At 48.6% G+C, this 21,665-nt stretch overlaps 1 pseudogene; it reads left to right on the forward strand.

The window, feature by feature from the left end:
* Positions 1-961: 961 nt before the first annotated feature.
* Positions 962-21,665, forward strand: part of LOC127922777 (probable E3 ubiquitin-protein ligase makorin-1) — a 37,691-nt pseudogene continuing 16,987 nt past the window's right edge.

Raw genomic sequence — 21,665 nt, forward strand, 5'->3', positions numbered from 1 at the left:
CTATGGGACGATCACAGCCGGTTGTACTACAGTACTACAGGATCGAACCAAGGTCTGTAGTGACGCCTCCAGCACTGGCGATGCAGTGCCTTTAGACCGCTGCACACCTCAAGATGTGATGTTGCATTTGCATAACAGCATATCTGTTCTGTCAGTTTTATTATGACCTCATAATGTGAATCAAAGATTTTTTACAACTGACCCAAGATATGCCAGCCTGTCGTTTCCGATGGGAACAAATTAGTCATAGTGGGCGGAACAAGCAAGCAGGGAGCAGATCCTATTGGTGCGTTCATTATTTGCATATTTCCGTTAGGGGACGCCTACGTTCCTAAACAACAAAACATTTTACAACTTTGGCAAAGGGTAAAACCAACAAAAATGTGTCCACTCTGTTTGTAACAAATTCTAGTTTGGGGAACAGAAGACTGTATTGAGATCAAATTATTCATAGATGAGAATTTGCATAATCTCGGCCAAAATTAATCGCCCTCGATTTTCTCCACTGCCGTCCTCTCGGCTTCCTCTCATCACCATATTTGACCCAACCGGATGCTTCACATTTATACATCCGGTAAAATATCTGGCTCATTTGTTCTATCTGTGTTCAGATGATTTGATTGATTTGCCTGAAATGTCCTGCTGCTCTGGCGTTCCCTCTGGCGGTAGGTCGGTTCATGGGCTTCATTACAGGTCACATGCAGAGAAACAGCAGCAGCGTCGATTTTCCGAAGATTCCCGATTCCGAGTTCGACTTTCCGGGAAGATCCGGGTACTCGGCTTCATTACATTACAGGTCACATGAAGAGAAACAGCAGCAGCGTCGATTTTCCGAAGATCCCCGATTCCCCGATTCGAAGAGCTCGGACTTTGAAGAGAAACAGCAGCAGCGTCGGAAGATCCCCGATTCGGAGTCGACGGGAAGATGGGCTTCAACCTCAACATAACAGCAATGGCGGAGGCAGCAGCTACAGCGGCTCCAGCAATACCAGGAGCCTGGACCAAACACGTCACCTGCAGGTAACGACAAGACCCGGGGATCAATTTAGCACCACTATGTTGATGTTGTCCATGGTTTGTAACCAAAACGCCGGGGGTTTTGGCCGTTTTGTAGGTTAAGCGACTTTACAACGCCGTCTTTTGTGCTCGGGTAGCAAGCCCAGCTGTGTTTTGTTGTGATACAGGCAGCCGATTGTAAAACTGGTTCGTTCTGCAGTTGAGACATTATTAACTAGAGATATATTCCCCCCATACGATTCAAAGTGATACACGGTAACATCCGCAATGGCAACACAAACGGAAAACGCACGGAGACCCAGCGGCAAATAGACGCCGAATTCAATATAATTAACAGCATAAAATGGTTTAAAATGATATTTATCAGCCAAACACTGAAATGATTCCGGGGGGGTGTAAATATGGTTGGATATTTCGCAGAGCTCTCATTCCTCGACCAAAGCTGAAATGCGGTAGAGACAACCAGCTAACTCGCTATAATTATATAAGTCAGTGTTTACTTATGTTATCTAATGTTTAATTACACTCTGAACGTGGTCATCAACGTCAATGCCAGTTCTGTAATAGTGCTACTGTGTTTACTAGCTATCCACTGGTCTTTGAATTCCCGCTGGATATTAGTTGTAGTTACACCAATGGAGTATTGAGTCCGGAAGCTCCTGAAATATTGGTATCATTTAGGCCTTTTATTTTTGTCGCAAGTGATTAAAAAAAAATAATAATAATATTGATAACAGGAAGAATTGTTTCTAGTCTTCATATTCCCACTGTGACGTTTTACAACGAGCATCATCGTTTGGTTCATCATCTACATTCAGGCTGTTTGTTTGAACACCTCTGTTGTAATCGATGTGTGAACTTTTTAGCAGACATTTTTCAATTTTTGTCTTTCCATTTCGCGGGTATTTCAACAGAGCAGATTTCAAATCATTTGTGTGACTTTTTTTTTTTTGGTCTTTGGTTTATTCACAGGTATTTCATGCACGGGCTTTGCAAAGAAGGCATCAACTGTCGATATTCCCATGATCTCAACACCAGTCAACCAGCTGCAGCTATGATTTGCAAGTTCTTTCAGAAAGGAAACTGTGTGTTCGGCGACCGGTGCAGGTAAACCTTATTTAAAGTTTAATATGTTCCTTGTAGGTGGTGGGCGGTAGCAAGCTGCCTTGTGGGTAGTGGGCCGTAGCAAGCTGCCTTGTAGGTAGTGGGCCGTAGCAAGCTGCCTTGTGGGTAGTGGGCCGTAGCAAGCTGCCAAGCTGCCTTGTTGGTGTGGGTAGCAAGCTGGGTGGGTAGTGGGCCGTAGCAAGCTGCCTTGTGGGTAGTGGGCCGTAGCAAGCTGCCTTGTGGGTGGTGGGCCGTAGCAAGCTGCCCTAGCAAGCTGCCTTGTAGGTGGTGGGCCGTAGCAAGCTGCCTTGTGGGTAGTGGGCCGTAGCAAGCTGCCTTGTAGGTGGTGTAGCAAGCTGGTGGGTAGTGGGCCGTAGCAAGCTGCCTTGGTGGGCCGTAGCAAGCTGCCTTGTGGGTGGTGGGCCTGCCTTGTGGGTGGTGGGGTAGCAAGCTGCCTTGTGGGTGGTGGGCCGTAGCAAGCTGCCTTGGTGGGTAGGTGGTGGGCCGTAGCAAGCGTGCTGCCTTGTAGGTAGTGGGCCGTAGCAAGCTGCCTTGTGGTGGGCCGTAGCAAGCTGCCTTGCTGCCTTGGGTGGTGGGCCGTAGCAAGCTTCCTTGTAGGTGGTGGGCCGTAGCAAGCTTCCTTGTGTGGGTAGTGGGCGTAGCAAGCTGCCTTGTAGGTGGTGGGCCGTAGCAAGCTGCCTTGTAGGTAGTGGGCCGTAGCAAGCTGCCTTGTAGGTAGTGGGCCGTAGCAAGCTGCCTTGTGGGGTGGGCCGTAGCAAGCTGCCTTGTGGGTGTGGGCCGTAGCAAGCTGCCTTGTGGGCGAGCAAGCTGCCTTGTGGGCCGTAGCAAGCTGCCTTGTTAGCAAGCTGCCTTGTGGGTGGTGGGCCGTAGCAAGCTATCTGCTTTAGTTTTTGAGATTATCGAACTCTGCCAAGTCGTGCTGAGAGATTTGGTGCTGAGAGATTTGGTGCTGAGAGATTTGGTGCTGAGAGATTTGGTGCTGAGAGATTTGGTGCTGAGAGATTTGGTGCTGAGAGATTTGGTGCTGAGAGATTTGGTGCTGAGAGATTTGGTGCTGAGAGATTTGGTGCTGAGAGATTTGGTGCTGAGAGATTTGGTGCTGAGAGATTTGGTGCTGAGAGATTTGGTGCTGAGAGATTTGGTGCTGAGAGATTTGGTGCTGAGAGATTTGGTGCTGAGAGATTTGGTGCTGAGAGATTTGGTGCTGAGAGATTTGGTGCTGAGAGATTTGGTGCTGAGAGATTTGGTGCTTGTTGACGGCAGGTCAGATATTTACATGAAATACATTATAAAATAATGGCGTTACAATTTACTTTAGAGCTTTTTAATGGAAATTCCAAAGCCCAAAAATAGTGAACATTCAAATGCCAAAACATTACAAATATTCCATTGTCTCTGAGTTCCACATTGGGTAGACATCAATGAAATGATAAATATTTCAGTTTTGTATATTACTTAGGTTTCTTTTAATGACTTATTTTTCATTCCTTAAAGTAGCCTGATCACCTCATCTCTGTTCAGGCAGTAGCAGCCAGCCAGGCCGTCTGTCCTGCCCACACTGTACTGTCTGTAGTCTGTACTCATTCTACTTAGCTAGCCTGCCCACACTGTCTGTAGTTTGTACTCATTCTACTTAGCTAGCCTGCCCACACTGTACTGTCTGTACTCATTCTACTTAGCTAGCCTGCCCACACTGTACTGTCTGTACTCATTCTACTTAGCTAGCCTGCCCACACTGTACTGTCTGTAGTCTGTACTCATTCTACTTAGCTAGCCTGCCCACACTGTACTGTCTGTATTCATTCTACTTAGCTAGCCTGCCCACACTGTACTGTCTGTACTCATTCTACTTAGCTAGCCTGCCCACACTGTACTGTCTGTACTCATTCTACTTAGCTAGCCTGCCCACACTGTACTGTCTGTATTCATTCTACTTAGCTAGCCTGCCCACACTGTACTGTCTGTACTCATTCTAATTAGCTAGCCTGCCCACACTGTACTGTCTGTAGTCTGTATTCATTCTACTTAGCTAGCCTGCCCACACTGTACTGTCTGTAGTCTGTACTCATTCTACTTAGCTAGCCTGCCCACACTGTACTGTCTGTAGTCTGTACTCATTCTACTTAGCTAGCCTGCCCAAGTATGGCTGCAGTGCTGTCTGAAAATCATTTTACTAGTTCTTCATAGTAGATCAGTTATACTTTCACAAACTGTCCCTGTCCCTGTTGTCTATCTACCCAACGTAGCAGGCGCCATAGCAGAAAGTGTATCCGTAGAAAGATCTCTAAATAATGATGAGATGCTCATGTCCCCCGGCCCTAACAATGGCAGTCATTGTCCCAAAGGCAGGAAGGCAAGCTGACGAGCTTAGATCCAAAATAAGCCCAGAGAAAGTCATTGTACTTATTTTTGCTAAGAGTAAAACCTCTCGCTTCTCCTCTTTCTCTCTGATCACTCTCTTGAGTCGAAAAAAAAAATGGCGCAATGAATTATGGTCATTGTAGGTAATTACCACATTTCTGCGCTGAACTAAGTTTGAATATTTGCGAAAATGAAAACTACCACTTCCTACATCGTTCCTAACTTGATTTCCCAGATTTCTCTCAAATTATTTGATTTTCTCTCTAGAGAAACTGCGTGTTGGGCTCACAAACACCAGAATGAAATGGAATTCAAGTAATTGAATCCATGTCCATGTTTTACATTTTGTGTATATTTATTTATTCTGAACACCTTTCTGTTTGGCAAAGTCAATTTTTGCAAATTAGTTCGCTATCTGGACAGGCAAGCCTGAGTACTAAACTGTAAACTGTCTGAACTTGTGTACTATCCATGGTACTAGCCTGCCCAATCACGGAAGGTGGTATGAGGTCCTGGTATAGAGGTCCTGGATGGCAGGGAGCTCTGCCCAGTGATGTACTGGGCCGTGTACACTACACTCTGACACCGCCTCATAGAGGTCCTGGATGGCAGGGAGCTCTGCCCCAGTGATGTACTGGGCTGTGTACACTACACTCTGACACCACCTGGTATTAGGTCCTGGAGCAGGGAGCTCTGCCCCAGTGACACTGGGCTGTCTACACTCTGACACCGCCTGGTATAGAGGTCCTGGATGGCAGGGAGCTCTGCCCCAGTGATGTACTGGGTCTGTACTACACTCTGACACCGCCTGGTATAGAGGTCCTGGATGGCAGGGAGCTCTGCCCCAGTGATGTACTGGGCTGTGTACTCATCTGACACCGCCTGGTATAGAGGTCCTGGATGGCAGGGAGCTCTGCCCCAGTGATGTACTGGGCTGTGTACACTACACTCTGACACCGCCTGGTATAGAGGTCCTGGATGGCAGGGAGCTCTGCCCCAGTGATGTACTGGGTCTGTACGCACTACCCTCTGTAGTGCCTTGCCTGATGCCAAGAATGATATAGACCGTTCGTATTGCATTCTGCATATTTCAAGTGCACTCAAACAGATATCTTATTTCAGTCTTTGGGAGCTAACTTCAGTTACACTGACAGCTGATCAAAGGCTGTGTTTACATCTTAGACGGATGCCATTGGCTGCAGGATACATAATGTTTAGTATTGAAGGAGACCATTGGCTGCAGGATACAGAATGTTTAGTATTGAAGGAGGCCCATTGGCTGTAGGATACAGAATGTTTAGTATTGAAGGAGGCCCATTGGCTGCAGGATACAGAATGTTTAGTATTGAAGGAGGCCCATTGGCTGTAGGATACAGAATGTTTAGTATTGAAGGAGGCCCATTGGCTGTAGGATACAGAATGTTTAGTATTGAAGGAGGCCCATTGGCTGCAGGATACAGAATGTTTAGTATTGAAGGAGGCCCATTGGCTGCAGGATACAGAATGTTTAGTATTGAAGGAGACCATTGGCTGCAGGATACAGAATGTTTAGTATTGAAGGAGGCCATTGGCTGCAGGATACAGAATGTTTAGTATTGACGGAGGCCCATTGGCTGCAGGATACAGAATGTTTAGTATTGACGGAGGCCCATTGGCTGCAGGATACAGAATGTTTAGTATTGACGGAGGCCCATTGGCTGCAGGATACAGTATGTTTTATTGACGGAGGCCTGCTGCAGGATACAGAATGTTTAGTATTGAAGGAGGCCATTGGCTGCAGGATACAGAATGTTTAGTATTGCGGAGGCCATTGGCTGCAGGATACAGAATGTTTAGTATTGAAGGAGGCCATTGGCTGCAGGATACAGAATGTTTAGTATTGAAGGAGGCCCATTGGCTGCAGGATACAGAATGTTTAGTATTGAAGGAGGCCATTGGCTGCAGGATACAGAATGTTTAGTATTGACGGAGGCCCATTGGCTGTAGGATACAGAATGTTTAGTATTGAAGGAGGCCCATTGGCTGTAGGATACAGAATGTTTAGTATTGAAGGAGGCCCATTGGCTGCAGGATACAGAATGTTTAGTATTGAAGGAGGCCCATTGGCTGCAGGATACAGAATGTTTAGTATTGAAGGAGACCATTGGCTGCAGGATACAGAATGTTTAGTATTGAAGGAGGCCATTGGCTGCAGGATACAGAATGTTTAGTATTGACGGAGGCCCATTGGCTGCAGGATACAGAATGTTTAGTATTGACGGAGGCCCATTGGCTGCAGGATACAGAATGTTTAGTATTGACGGAGGCCCATTGGCTGCAGGATACAGTATGTTTTAGTATTGACGGAGGCCCATTGGCTGCAGGATACAGAATGTTTAGTATTGAAGGAGGCCATTGGCTGCAGGATACAGAATGTTTAGTATTGACGGAGGCCCATTGGCTGCAGGATACAGAATGTTTAGTATTGAAGGAGGCCATTGGCTGCAGGATACAGAATGTTTAGTATTGAAGGAGGCCCATTGGCTGCAGGATACAGAATGTTTAGTATTGAAGGAGGCCATTGGCTGCAGGATACAGTATGTTTAGTATTGACGGAGGCCCATTGGCTGCAGGATACAGAATGTTTAGTATTGAAGGAGGCCATTGGCTGCAGGATACAGAATGTTTAGTATTGACGGAGGCCCATTGGCTGCAGGATACAGAATGTTTAGTATTGAAGGAGGCCATTGGCTGCAGGATACAGAATGTTTAGTATTGAAGGAAGCCCATTGGCTGCAGGATACAGAATGTTTAGTATTGACGGAGGCCCATTGGCTGCAGGATACAGAATGTTTAGTATTGAAGGAGGCCATTGGCTGCAGGATACAGAATGTTTAGTATTGAAGGAGGCCATTGGCTGCAGGATACAGAATGTTTAGTATTGACGGAGGCCCATTGGCTGCAGGATACAGAATGTTTAGTATTGAAGGAGGCCATTGGCTGCAGGATACAGAATGTTTAGTATTGAAGGAGGCCATTGGCTGCAGGATACAGAACGTTTAGTATTGACGGAGGCCCATTGGCTGCAGGATACAGAATGTTTAGTATTGAAGGAGGCCATTGGCTGCAGGATACAGAATGTTTAGTATTGAAGGAGGCCATTGGCTGCAGGATACAGAATGTTTAGTATTGACGGAGGCCCATTGGCTGCAGGATACAGAATGTTTAGTATTGAAGGAGGCCATTGGCTGCAGGATACAGAATGTTTAGTATTGAAGGAGGCCCATTGGCTGCAGGATACAGAATGTTTAGTATTGACGGAGGCCCATTGGCTGCAGGATACAGAATGTTTAGTATTGAAGGAGGCCATTGGCTGCAGGATACAGAATGTTTAGTATTGACGGAGGCCCATTGGCTGCAGGATACAGAATGTTTAGTATTGAAGGAGGCCATTGGCTGCAGGATACAGAATGTTTAGTATTGACGGAGGCCCATTGGCTGCAGGATACAGAATGTTTAGTATTGACGGAGGCCCATTGGCTGCAGGATACAGAATGTTTAGTATTGACGGAGGCCCATTGGCTGCAGGATACAGAATGTTTAGTATTGAAGGAGGCCATTGGCTGCAGGATACAGAATGTTTAGTATTGAAGGAGGCCATTGGCTGCAGGATACAGAATGTTTAGTATTGACGGAGGCCCATTGGCTGCAGGATACAGAATGTTTAGTATTGACGGAGGCCCATTGGCTGCAGGATACAGAATGTTTAGTATTGAAGGAGGCCATTGGCTGCAGGATACAGAATGTTTAGTATTGAAGGAGGCCCATTGGCTGCAGGATACAGAATGTTTAGTATTGACGGAGGCCCATTGGCTGCAGGATACAGTATGTTTTAGTATTGACGGAGGCCCATTGGCTGCAGGATACAGAATGTTTAGTATTGAAGGAGACCATTGGCTGCAGGATACAGAATGTTTAGTATTGACGGAGGCCCATTGGCTGCAGGATACAGAATGTTTAGTATTGACGGAGGCCATTGGCTGCAGGATACAGAATGTTTAGTATTGAAGGAGGCCATTGGCTGCAGGATACAGAATGTTTAGTATTGAAGGAGGCCATTGGCTGCAGGATACAGAATGTTTAGTATTGAAGGAGGCCATTGGCTGCAGGATACAGAATGTTTAGTATTGACGGAGGCCCATTGGCTGCAGGATACAGAATGTTTAGTATTGAAGGAGGCCATTGGCTGCAGGATACAGAATGTTTAGTATTGACGGAGGCCCATTGGCTGCAGGATACAGAATGTTTAGTATTGAAGGAGGCCATTGGCTGCAGGATACAGAATGTTTGGTATTGACGGAGGCCCATTGGCTGCAGGATACAGAATGTTTAGTATTGAAGGAGGCCATTGGCTGCAGGATACAGAATGTTTAGTATTGAAGGAGGCCCATTGGCTGCAGGATACAGAATGTTTAGTATTGACGGAGGCCCATTGGCTGCAGGATACAGAATGTTTAGTATTGACGGAGGCCCATTGGCTGCAGGATACAGTATGTTTTAGTATTGACGGAGGCCCATTGGCTGCAGGATACAGAATGTTTAGTATTGAAGGAGACCATTGGCTGCAGGATACAGAATGTTTAGTATTGACGGAGGCCCATTGGCTGCAGGATACAGAATGTTTAGTATTGACGGAGGCCCATTGGCTGCAGGATACAGAATGTTTAGTATTGAAGGAGACCATTGGCTGCAGGATACAGAATGTTTAGTATTGAAGGAGGCCATTGGCTGCAGGATACAGAATGTTTAGTATTGACTGAGACCATTGGCTGCAGGATACAGAATGTTTAGTATTGACGGAGGCCCATTGGCTGCAGGATACAGAATGTTTAGTATTGACGGAGGCCCATTGGCTGCAGGATACAGAATGTTTAGTATTGAAGGAGGCCCATTGGCTGTAGGATACAGAATGTTTTAGTATTGACGGAGGCGGCAGTAGGATACAGAATGTTTTAGTATTGACGGAGACGGCAGTAGGATACAGTATGTTTAGTATTGACGGCAGTAGGATACAGTATGTTTAGTATTGACGGCAGTAGGATACAGTATGTTTAGTATTGACGGCAGTAGGATACAGTATGTTTAGTATTGACGGCAGTAGGATACAGTATGTTTAGTATTGACGGCAGTAGGATACAGTATGTTTAGTATTGACGGCAGTAGGATACAGTATGTTTAGTATTGACGGCAGTAGGATACAGTATGTTTAGTATTGCTGCAGTAGGATACAGTATGTTTAGTATTGACGGCAGTAGGATACAGTATGTTTAGTATTGACGGCAGTAGGATACAGTATGTTTAGTATTGGCAGTAGGATACAGTATGTTTAGTATTGACTGCAGTAGGATACAGTATGTTTAGTATTGACTGCAGTAGGATACAGTATGTTTAGTATTGACGGCACGAGGATACAGTATGTTTAGTATTGACGGCAGTAGGATACAGTATGTTTAGTATTGACGGCAGTAGGATACAGTATGTTTAGTATTGACGGCAGTAGGATACAGTATGTTTAGTATTGACGGCAGTAGGATACAGTATGTTTAGTATTGACGGCAGTAGGATACAGTATGTTTAGTATTGACGGCAGTAGGATACAGTATGTTTAGTATTGACGGCAGTAGGATACAGTATGTTTAGTATTGACGGCAGTAGGATACAGTATGTTTAGTATTGACGGCAGTAGGATACAGTATGTTTAGTATTGACAGTAGGATACAGTATGTTTAGTATTGACGGCAGTAGGATATAGTATGTTTAGTATTGACGGCAGTAGGATACAGTATGTTTAGTATTGACGGCAGTAGGATACAGTATGTTTTAGTATTGATGGAGACGGCAGTAGGATACAGTATCTTTTAGTATTGACGGCAGTAGGATACAGTATGTTTAGTATTGACGGCAGTAGGATACAGTATGTTTAGTATTGACGGCAGTAGGATACAGTATGTTTAGTATTGACGGCAGTAGGATACAGTATGTTTAGTATTGACGGCAGTAGGATATAGTATGTTTAGTATTGACGGCAGTAGGATATAGTATGTTTAGTATTGACGGCAGTAGGATATAGTATGTTTAGTATTGACGGCAGTAGGATATAGTATGTTTAGTGTTGACGGAGACGGCAGTAGGATACAGTATGTTTTAGTATTGACCGAGACGGCAGTAGGATACAGTATGTTTTAGTATTGACCGAGACGGCAGTAGGATACAGTATGTTTTAGTATTGACCGAGACGGCAGTAGGATACAGTATGTTTTAGTATTGACCGAGACGGCAGTAGGATACAGTATGTTTTAGTATTGACCGAGACGGCAGTAGGATACAGTATGTTTTAGTATTGATGGAGACGGCAGTAGGATACAGTATCTTTTAGTATTGACGGCAGTAGGATACAGTATGTTTTAGTATTGACTGAGACGGCAGTAGGATACAGTATGTTTTAGTATTGACTGAGACGGCAGTAGGATACAGTATGTTTTAGTATTGACTGAGACGGCAGTAGGATACAGTATGTTTTAGTATTGACGGAGACGGCAGTAGGATACAGTATGTTTTAGTATTGACGGAGACGGCAGTAGGATACAGTGTTTTAGTATTGACTGAGACTGGTCAGTCAGCTTTTCTTCTGAGAACAGTTAGCAGGCTATATAGTGGAATTCTCTTCCGGGGAATCATCTGACACCTAAGAACGCAACGCCACGAAAACGCCACAGCGGTTTCCTCATGTCAACATGCTGTTCATGTTGTTTGCACGCACACGCCCATACCGGGGATCAACCAGGCTAGAGATCATTAAGGGCCCTAGTAATGGGACAACATCTGCCGTCATATCAGCCTCCTGATGGAGACATGGATTACCCAGAGCACACTGCGCCTCCAGCTGCTGTTTCTTCATCTGACTGTGTTTTCTCTCATCGTCCGAGAGCATCTGGGTCGTGGTGGTTTTGGGCACAGGGCTACTCGTTTCTCCCAAGTTGGAGATTCTCTCACCTGTCCATCTCCTCATTTTAAAATGCCACGCCGTCACTGTCACTTGTCCTCTGAAGCGTAACATTATCTATCGCCCACCTGAGGGGTATCCCAGGAAGCCATGTAGAGCTACTTAGAAAACCTTCCCAGCTTCAGTGACCTTCACATTCCAGGTCAGGCTCCATCTGTACTACGACAGTTACCTTCACATACCAGGTCAGGCTCCATCTGTACTACGACAGTGACCTTCACATTCCAGGTCAGGCTCCATCTGTACTACGACAGTGAACTTCACATTCCAGGTCAGGCTCCATCTGTACTACGACAGTGACCTTCACATACCAGGTCAGGCTCCATCTGTACTACGACAGTGATCTTCACATACCAGGTCAGGCTCCATCCGTACTACGACAGTGACCTTCACATACCAGGTCAGGCTCCATCCGTACTACGACAGTGACCTTCACATTCCAGGTCAGGCTCCATCTGTACTACGACAGTGAACTTCACATACCAGGTCAGGCTCCATCTGTACTATGACAGTGACCTTCACATACCAGGTCAGGCTCCATCTGTACTACGACAGTGAACTTCACATACCAGGTCAGGCTCCATCTGTACTATGACAGTGACCTTCACATACCAGGTCAGGCTCCATCTGTACTACGACAGTGACCTTCACATACCAGGTCAGGCTCCATCCGTACTCACGACAGTGACCTTCACATACCAGGTCAGGCTCCATCCGTACACGACAGTGACCTTCACATACCAGGTCAGGCTCCATCCGTACTCACGACAGTGACCTTCACATTCCAGGTCAGGCTCCATCCGTACTACGACAGTGACCTTCACATTCCAGGTCAGGCTCCATCCGTACTACGACAGTGACCTTCACATACCAGGTCAGGCTCCATCTGTACTACGACAGTGACCTTCACGTTCCAGGTCAGGCTCCATCTGTACTACGACAGTGACCTTCACATACCAGGTCAGGCTCCATCCGTACTACGACAGTGACCTTCACATTCCAGGTCAGGCTCCATCCGTACTACGACAGTGACCTTCACATTCCAGGTCAGGCTCCAGCTGTACTACGACAGTTACCTTCACATACCATGTCAGGCTCCATCTGTACTACGACAGTGACCTTCACATTCCAGGTCAGGCTCCATACGTACTACGACAGTGACCTTCACATACCAGGTCAGGCTCCATCTGTACTACGACAGTGACCTTCACATTCCAGGTCAGGCACCATCTGTACTACGACAGTGACCTTCACATACCAGGTCAGGCTCCATCCGTACTACGACAGTGACCTTCACATACCAGGTCAGGCTCCATCTGTACTACGACAGTGACCTTCACATTCCAGGTCAGGCACCATCTGTACTACGACAGTGACCTTCACATACCAGGTCAGGCTCCATCTGTACTACGACAGTTACCTTCACATACCAGGTCAGGCTCCATCCGTACTACGACAGTGACCTTCACATACCAGGTCAGGCTCCATCCGTACTACGACAGTGACCTTCACATACCAGGTCAGGCTCCATCCGTACTACGACAGTGACCTTCACATACCAGGTCAGGCTCCATCCGTACTACGACAGTTACCTTCACATACCAGGTCAGGCTCCATCCGTACTACGACAGTGACCTTCACATACCAGGTCAGGCTCCATCTGTACTACGACAGTGACCTTCACATACCAGGTCAGGCTCCATCTGTACTACGACAATGACCTTCACATACCAGGTCAGGCTCCATCCGTACTACGACAGTGACCTTCACATACCAGGTCAGGCTCCATCTGTACTACGACAGTGACCTTCACATACCAGGTCAGGCTCCATCTGTACTACGACAGTGACCTTCACATACCAGGTCAGGCTCCATCCGTACTACGACAGTGACCTTCACATTCCAGGTCAGGCTCCATCTGTACTACGACAGTGATCTTCACATACCAGGTCAGGCTCCATCTGTACTACGACAGTAACCTTCACATTCCAGGTCAGGCTCCATCTGTACTACGACAGTGACCTTCACATACCAGGTCAGGCTCCATCTGTACTACGACAGTGACCTTCACATACCAGGTCAGGCTCCATCTGTACTACGACAGTGACCTTCACATTCCAGGTCAGGCTCCATCTGTACTACGACAGTGACCTTCACATTCCAGGTCAGGCTCCATCTGTACTACGACAGTAACCTTCACATACCAGGTCAGGCTCCATCCGTACTACGACAGTGAAGGTCGTAGTACTGACTATGACTGGTCCACCTAGCTATCTGAAGGTGAATGTACTGGCTATGGCTGTGATATGTGGTTGTCCCACCTAGCTATCTGGAGGTGAATGTACTGGCTATGGCTGTGATATGTGGTTGTCCCACCTAGCTATCTGAAGGTGAATGTACTGGCTATGGCTGTGATATGTGGTTGTCCCACCTAGCTATCTGGAGGTGAATGTACTGGCTATGGCTGTGATATGTGGTTGTCCCACCTAGCTATCTGAAGATGAATGTACTGACTATGACTGGTCCACCTAGCTATCTGGAGATTAATGCACTAACTGTAAGTCTCTCTCGATAAGAGCAATGTCTCTTACTGTGTAAAATAATATTGGTGTTGTAATTCTATGCGGTGTTGTTGTGTTACTCCTAGGAATGTTTGCCCAAGCAAGGCCTTTCCTGGTGTTATCTGTTTTTAAAAACAAAATGGCAGTCTGGGAAATGGCAGTGAGACTGAAATGGCGCCGAGTAAACATTTTTTAAATTGTGCCGAGTTGAAATACTTACTCGAGTAATCCGTATGTATTATGTGAAGTGAGAGTTTTGTAATGTTCACTCGTACCTGCTAGCCCATGTTTAATTGTGCTGATTTGAGATACTCATTTGAGTAATCCGTATGTATTATGTGAAGTGAGAGTTTTGTAATGGGCTAGCAGGTACGAGTAAACATTTTTTTAAATTGTGCCGAGTTGAGATACAAAACTCTCACTTCACATACTCCCTCGAGTAATCGTATATGTATTAATGGGCTAGCAGGTACGAGTGAACATTTTTAAATGGACTACTATTTGCGTTTTTTGTTTTTAATAAACAATAGGCTAAACCAATGATATCCAGGAGCCACGAAGCCGTGAAATGTCACATCCTAAGAAAGTCCCACCACAGTTGTTTGTAGACTTGTCATTGAGTCTTTAAACCACAACACGAGTTCAACCAGTTCATTCAGACAGCGTCTCTCTCCTATCGGTCTGCTTTTAGCAGCATACCCATAGTTACCATCCCATAGTTACCGCTGCTACCATGCTCCCAGGTCAACTGTCTGTTTAGGAATTTGTCCGTGTCCCCCAAAAAGGCTCCTTTCCCTAGTTAGTGCACTACTTTTGACCCAGGGCCCTTATCAAATGTAGTGCACTATATCGGGATACGGTTGCTATTTGGGATGCACTCGATGTGCTTTTGTTAGCCGTCTAGCCTAGATGGTAATGACAAGGATTTACATAGTCCATACATGGGCTGCTGACTCTGTGAGCATTTGCCTTCCAGCCTTCCCACTGAGACGGCTTAGACCAGAACCGGTGTAGCATTGACCTGATGTTGGTATGTAACTAGACCTAAAGGAGGACTTGAACATGTGTAGCATTGTGTTGCTGCTGTTGGTATGTAAAGGACCATTCCTCAGTCAGTCGGTCCATATGATGGGGATGTATCAGTCCTCATTATTCCACAGGGGGCTAGAGGGAGGAAGAGGAGGGCAGGGGGCTCGGAGGGAGGAAGAGGAGGGGAGGGGGCTCGGAGGGAGGAAGAGGAGGGGGAGGGGGTGCTAGAGGAGGGAGGAAGAGGGGGGTGACGGGGGGCAAGAGGAGGGAGGGGGGCTAGAGGAGGGAGGAAGAGGAGGGAGGGGGCTAGAGGAGGGAGGAAGAGGAGGGAGGGGGCTAGAGGAGGGAGGAGGAGGAAGGAGGAAGAAGAGGGGGAGGAGGAAGAAGAGGGAAGGAGGAAGGGGGGTGGTAGTGGGAGGAAGAAGAGGGGTAGTGGAAGGAGGAAGAAGAGGGGTAGTGGGGGGTGGAGGAGAGAGGAAGAGGGGTAGTGGGAGGAAGAGGGGTAATGAAGGGTCTGTACAGTGGTCACACTCTCTGTTTTTAATGTTGACATCTTGACACTTCCTTCATAGCAGTGGTCTGTACTCTCTCTGTTTTTAATGTTGACATCTTGACACTTCCTTCATAGCAGTGGTCTGTACTCTCTGTTTTTAATGTTGCCAGCTGAAAAGAAACACGCTAACAATAATCAATGCAGCTTCTCAAGGGCATCGCATTCCACTATATTGTAGCTCTAACAGAGAATACCCATGTTTACTGTGTGGAAAAGGCGATCCCCTCGAGTTACTGCCTTTATAATCCTGGTGGGGCTTTCCTTCAGCATGATATGCCGGCATAGAGGTGGAGGGGGCAACAGCATGCAGGATCTAAAAGACAAGGGCTTTCCTTCAGCGTGATATACTGGCATAGAGGTGGAGGGGCAACAGCGTGCAGGATCTAAAAGACAAGGGCTTTCCTTCAGCGTGATATACCGGCATAGAGGTGGAGGGGCAACAGCATGCAGGATCTAAAAGACAAGGGCTTTCCTTCAGCGTGATATACTGGCATAGAGGTGGAGGGGCAACAGCATGCAGGATCTAAAAGACAAGGGCTTTCCTTCAGCGTGATATACCGGCATAGAGGTGGAGGGGGCAACACCATACAGGATCTAAAAGACAAGGGCTTTCCTTCAGTGTGATATACCGGCATAGAGGTGGAGGGGCAACACCATACAGGATCTTAAAGAGGCTTTCATCTAATCTACATACTGCTTATTAAAGCTATCCAGACATAAATCAATTATGTTTGTAAATGTTATGACAATAGTGGTAACTGTTTTTGGTTTGTGATCAAAAATCTGAAGTGTTTTGTTTTTGTAGAGTGATTCAATTGGTTTCTGCTTGTGACCAGCATGTTAGAACATCACAGCAGGCCTCCAGAGGAAGGAGAGGGGTAGTGGAGGAAGGAGAGGGGTAGTGGAGGAGGAGAGGGGTAGTGGAGGGAGGAGGGGTAGTGGAGGGAGGAGAGGGGTAGTGGAGGGAGGAGAGGGGTAGTGGAGGAAGGAGAGGGGTAGTGGAGGGAGGGAGGGAAGGAGAGGGGTAGTGGAGGGAGGGAGGGAAGGAGAGGGGTAGTGGAGGGAGGGAGGGAAGGAGAGGGGTAGTGGAGGGAGGGAGGGAAGGAGAGGTGTAGTGGAGGGAGGGAGGAAGGAGAGGGGTAGTGGAGGGAGGGAGGAAGGAGAGTGGTAGTGGAGGGAGGGAGGAAGGAGAGGGGTAGTGGAGGGAGGGAGGATGGAGAGGGGTAGTGGAGGGAGGGAGGAAGGAGAGGGGTAGTGGAGGGAGGGAGGGAGGAAGGAGAGGGGTAGTGGAGGGAGGGAGGAAGGAGAGGGGTAGTGGAGGGAGGGAGGGAGGGAGGGAGGAAGGAGAGGGGTAGTGGAGGGAGGGAGGGAGGAAGGAGAGGGGTAGTGGAGGGAGGGAGGGAGGAAGGAGAGGGGTAGTGGAGGGAGGGAGGGAGGGAAGGAGAGGGGTAGTGGAGGGAGGGAAGGAGAGGGGTAGTGGAGGGAGGGAGGGAAGGAGTGGGGTAGTGGAGGGAGGGAGGAGAGGGGTAGTGGAGGGAGGGAGGAGAGGGTAGTGGAGGGAGGGGAGGGAGGAAGGGAGGGGTAGTGGAGGGAGTAAGGAAGGAGAGGGGTAGTGGAGAGGGAGGAGGAAGGAGAGGGGTAGTGGAGGGAGGGAGGAAGGAGAGGGGTAGTGGAGGGGGAGGAAGGAGAGGGGTAGTGGAGGGAGGAAGGAGAGGGAGGAAGGAGAGGGGGTAGTGGAGGGAGGGAGGAAGGAGGAGGGAGGGAGGGAGGAAGGAGAGGGGTAGTGGAGGGAGGGAGGGAGGAAGGAGAGGGGTAGTGGAGGAAGGGAGGGAGGAAGGAGAGGGGTAGTGGAGGAAGGGAGGGAGGAAGGAGAGGGGTAGTGGAGGGAGGGAGGGAGGGAGGAAGGAGAGGGGTAGTGGAGGGAGGAAGGAGAGGGGTAGTGGAGGGAGGGAGGGAGGGAGGAAGGAGAGGGGTAGTGGAGGGAGGAAGGAGAGGGGTAGTGGAGGGAGGAAGGAGAGGGGTAGTGGAGGGAGGGAGGGAGGAAGGAGAGGGGTAGTGGAGGAAGGAGAGGGAGGAAGGAGAGGGGTAGTGGAGGGAGGGAGGGAGGGAGGGAGGAAGGAGAGGGGTAGTGGAGGGAGGGAGGGAGGAAGGAGAGGGGTAGTGGAGGAAGGGAGGAGGAAGGAGAGGGGTAGTGGAGGGAGGGAGGAAGGAGAGGGGTAGTGGAGGGGAGGAAGGAGAGGGGTAGTGGAGGGAGGAAGGAGAGGGGTAGTGGAAGGAGAGGGGTAGTGGAGGGAGAGGGGTAGTGGAGGGAGGGAGGGAGGGAGGAAGGAGAGGGGTAGTGGAGGGAGGGAGGAAGGGTAGTGGAGGGAGGGAGGGAGGGAGGAAGGAGAGGGGTAGTGGAGGGAGGAAGGAGAGGGGTAGTGGAGGGAGGAAGGAGAGGGGTAGTGGAGGGAGAGGGGTAGTGGAGGGAGGGAGGGAGGAAGGAGAGGGGTAGTGGAGGGAGGAAGGAGAGGGGTAGTGGAGGGAGAGGGGTAGTGGAGGGAGAGGGGTAGTGGAGGGAGGAAGGAGAGGGGTAGTGGAGGGAGGAAGGAAAGGGGTAGTGGAGAGGGGTAGTGGAGGGAGGGAGGGAGGAAGGAGAGGGGTGGAGGGAGGGAGGGAGGAAGGAGAGGGGTAGTGGAGGGAGAAAGGAAGGAGAGGGGTAGTGGAGGGAGGGAGGGAGGAAGGGGAGGGGTAGTGGAGGGAGGGAGGAAGGAAGGAGAGGTGGAGGGAGGGAGGGAGGGAGGGAGGAAGGAGAGGTGGAGGGAGGGAGGGAGGGAGGAGAGGGAGGGAGGGAGGAAGGAAGGAGAGGGGTAGTGGAGGGAGGGAGGAAGGAGAGGGGTAGTGGAGGGAGGGAGGAAGGGAGGAAGGAGGGGGAGGGAGCGAGTAAGGAGAGGGGTAGTAAAACCTAAAGTTGTATAATCAAAACGTAACCGTGTTGACCACCACCTTCTGCACATGTTTCTTACATCTCAAGTCGGAGTCCAAAATGACTGAGAGAAGTTAGACTTTCAGATTCTCCCCATTTCAACCAGAACGTCTGGTTGGGAACAATCAATGGATTTCTTAGAGAAGTCCGGTCTTGTTTCTAAAAAATAAATAAATACAAAATCGACATGTACCATAGCTTTAGTTAACTTGTTAACAACTAGTCTTCTTTTTGTGTGTGTGTACACACAGAACTGTATCGTCGCATGTTAAGAACAAATTCTTATTTACAATGACGGCCTACCAGGGGCAGAACGACAGATGTTTACCTTGTCAGCTCGGGGATTCGATCTAGCAACCTTTTGTTTACTAGACCAACCTGCCACCCCTATATACCGTTATGTAGGCTACTACTACATTGATGGTAGTCATTTTGCAGAGGCTCTTATCCAATTTACAGTAGAGGGATCACATTATCATACTGCCCCCCCGTGGGAATCGAACCCACAATCCTGGCATTGCAAGCGCTATGCTCTACCAACTGAGCTACACGGGACCGCCTCTTTTGGGATTCTATATAGCTGTGTGTAGACTAGTACTCAGTTGGGATTCTACACACGGGTGTATAGACTACTTCTGAGCAGTAGTAGCAGTCTACACAGGTATATAGAATCCCAACGTAGTAGAAGTTATAACATTGGGGTCCCACAAGGGTCAATATTAGGCCCCCTTCTGTTTACCATCTATATAAAATGATCTCCAACAAGATATTTTTATTTATTTAAAATGTATGTCAATAGTGAAAGGTTCTGAGGAGCTACGGTGAAGCTTTTTCTTCAATTAAAAGTTGTTTGTAAAGATGAGTTCAGTTCCCTGCAAGAGAACCTTAACATTGAATCATTTAAATTATTATTTTCACTTCTTTCTCTGTCTCTGACCTGTCTCATTTGCTCTCTCTCCCCCTTCCCCCCTTCTCCCCCTCTCTCTCCCCTTCTCCCCCTCTCTCCCCCTTCTCCCCCCTTCTCCCCCTTCTCCCCCTTCTCCCCTCTCTCTCCCCTTCTCCCCCTTCTCCCCCTCTCTCCCCTCTCTCCCCCTTCTCCCCTCTCTCCCCCTTCTCCCCTCTCTCCTTCCCTCCCTCCCCCTTCTCCCCCTCTCTCCCCCCTTCTCCCCCTTCTCCCCCTCTCTCCCCCTCTCTCCCCCTCTCTCCCCTCTCTCCCCCTCTCTCCCCCTTCTCTCCCCCTTCTCTCCCCCTTCTCTCCCCCTTCTCTCCCCCTTCTCTCCCCCTTCTCCCCCCTTCTCTCCCCCCTCTCTCCCCCTCCCTCCCCTTCTCCCCCTCTCTCCTTCCCTCCCTCCCCCTTCTCCCCTCTCTCCTTCCCTCCCTCCCCCTTCTCCCTCCCTCCCCCCTTCTCCCCTCTCTCTCCTTCCCTCCCTTCTCCCTCCCCTCTTCTCCTCTCTCCCCCTTCTCCCTCTCTCTCCCCTCTCCCCCTCTCTCCTCCCCTTCTCTCCCTCCCTCCCCCTTCTCCCCTCTCTCCTCCCCCTTCTCCCCTCTCTCCTCCCCCTTCTCCCCTCTCTCCTTCCCTCCCTCCCCCTCTCTCCTTCCCTCCCTCCCCCTTCTCCCTCTCTCTCCTTCCCTCCCTTCTCCCTTCTCCCCCTCTCTCCTTCCCTCCCCCCTTCTCCCTCTCTCTCCCTCCCCTTCTCCCCCCTCTCTCCTTCCCTCCCCTCCCCCTTCTCCCTCTCCCTCCCTCCCCTCCCTCCCCTCTTCTCCCTCTCTCTCTCCCTCCCTTCTTCTCTCTCTCTCTCCCTCTCTCTCCCTCCAGGTTTGAACACTCTAAAGAAGACGTGCCTGGGCCCAAGCCGTCGCTGCCACCCCCTGCCTCCGCCTGCGCCCTTCTCACTCCTCCGTCCCTGGCCGCCAGCGCTCCAGCCCCCGTTCCCAGTGGATCGGCGGGTGGTGAGTCGGCAGACGGCCCAGAGAACCCTCATGGATCAGGCGCAGGGGACTGGGTTATGGCGGCAGAGTTTGTACCAGGCCAGCCGTACTATTGTGGAAGGGGTGAGTGTGTCTAGGAAGCTTGTGACAGAGCCTACTTGTACATAATTACATATTATTATTATCATTATTATTATTTTTATTATTATTATTATTATTATTATTAGTATTATTATTATTATTATTATTATTATATTTATTATTATTATTATTATTATTATTATTATTATTATTGAAATTATTACGTTAAAGTGCCTTAACATGCAACACGTACCGATAGCAAGGTGCAGCCGGTCTGGTCCAGTCATTCAACGTGGTGGTCTTTACCACGTCGTGATTGTTGTCACACTGGTTGGTTCTCATTCAGGACCCAGGTGACTACATCTTCTCTTAACCCTGTCACACTGGTTGGTTCTCATTCAGGACCCAGGTGACTACATCTTCTCTTAACCCTGTCACACTGGCTGGTTCTCATTCAGGACCCAGGTGACTACATCTTCTCTTAACCCTGTCACACTGGTTGGTTCTCATTCAGGACCCAGGTGACTACATCTTCTCTTAACCCTGTCACACTGGTTGGTTCTCATTCAGGACCCAGGTGACTACATCTTCTCTTAACCCTGTCACACTGGTTGGTCCTCATTCAGGACCCAGGTGACTACATCTTCTCTTAACCCTGTCACACTGGTTGGTTCTCATTCAGGACCCAGGTGACTACATCTTCTCTTAACCCTGTCACACTGGTTGGTTCTCATTCAGGACCCAGGTGACTACATCTTCTCTTAACCCTGTCACACTGGTTGGTTCTCATTCAGGACCCAGGTGACTACATCTTCTCTTAACCCTGTCACACTGGTTGGTTCTCATTCAGGACCCAGGTGACTACATCTTCTCTTAACCCTGTCACACTGGTTGGTCCTCATTCAGGACCCAGGTGACTACATCTTCTCTTAACCCTGTCACACTGGTTGGTCCTCATTCAGGACCCAGGTGACTACATCTTCTCTTAACCCTGTCACACTG

Source organism: Oncorhynchus keta, unplaced genomic scaffold (genome assembly GCF_023373465.1).
Source record: "Oncorhynchus keta strain PuntledgeMale-10-30-2019 unplaced genomic scaffold, Oket_V2 Un_contig_27076_pilon_pilon, whole genome shotgun sequence".
In the NCBI taxonomy this organism is placed as follows: Eukaryota; Metazoa; Chordata; class Actinopteri; order Salmoniformes; family Salmonidae; genus Oncorhynchus; species Oncorhynchus keta.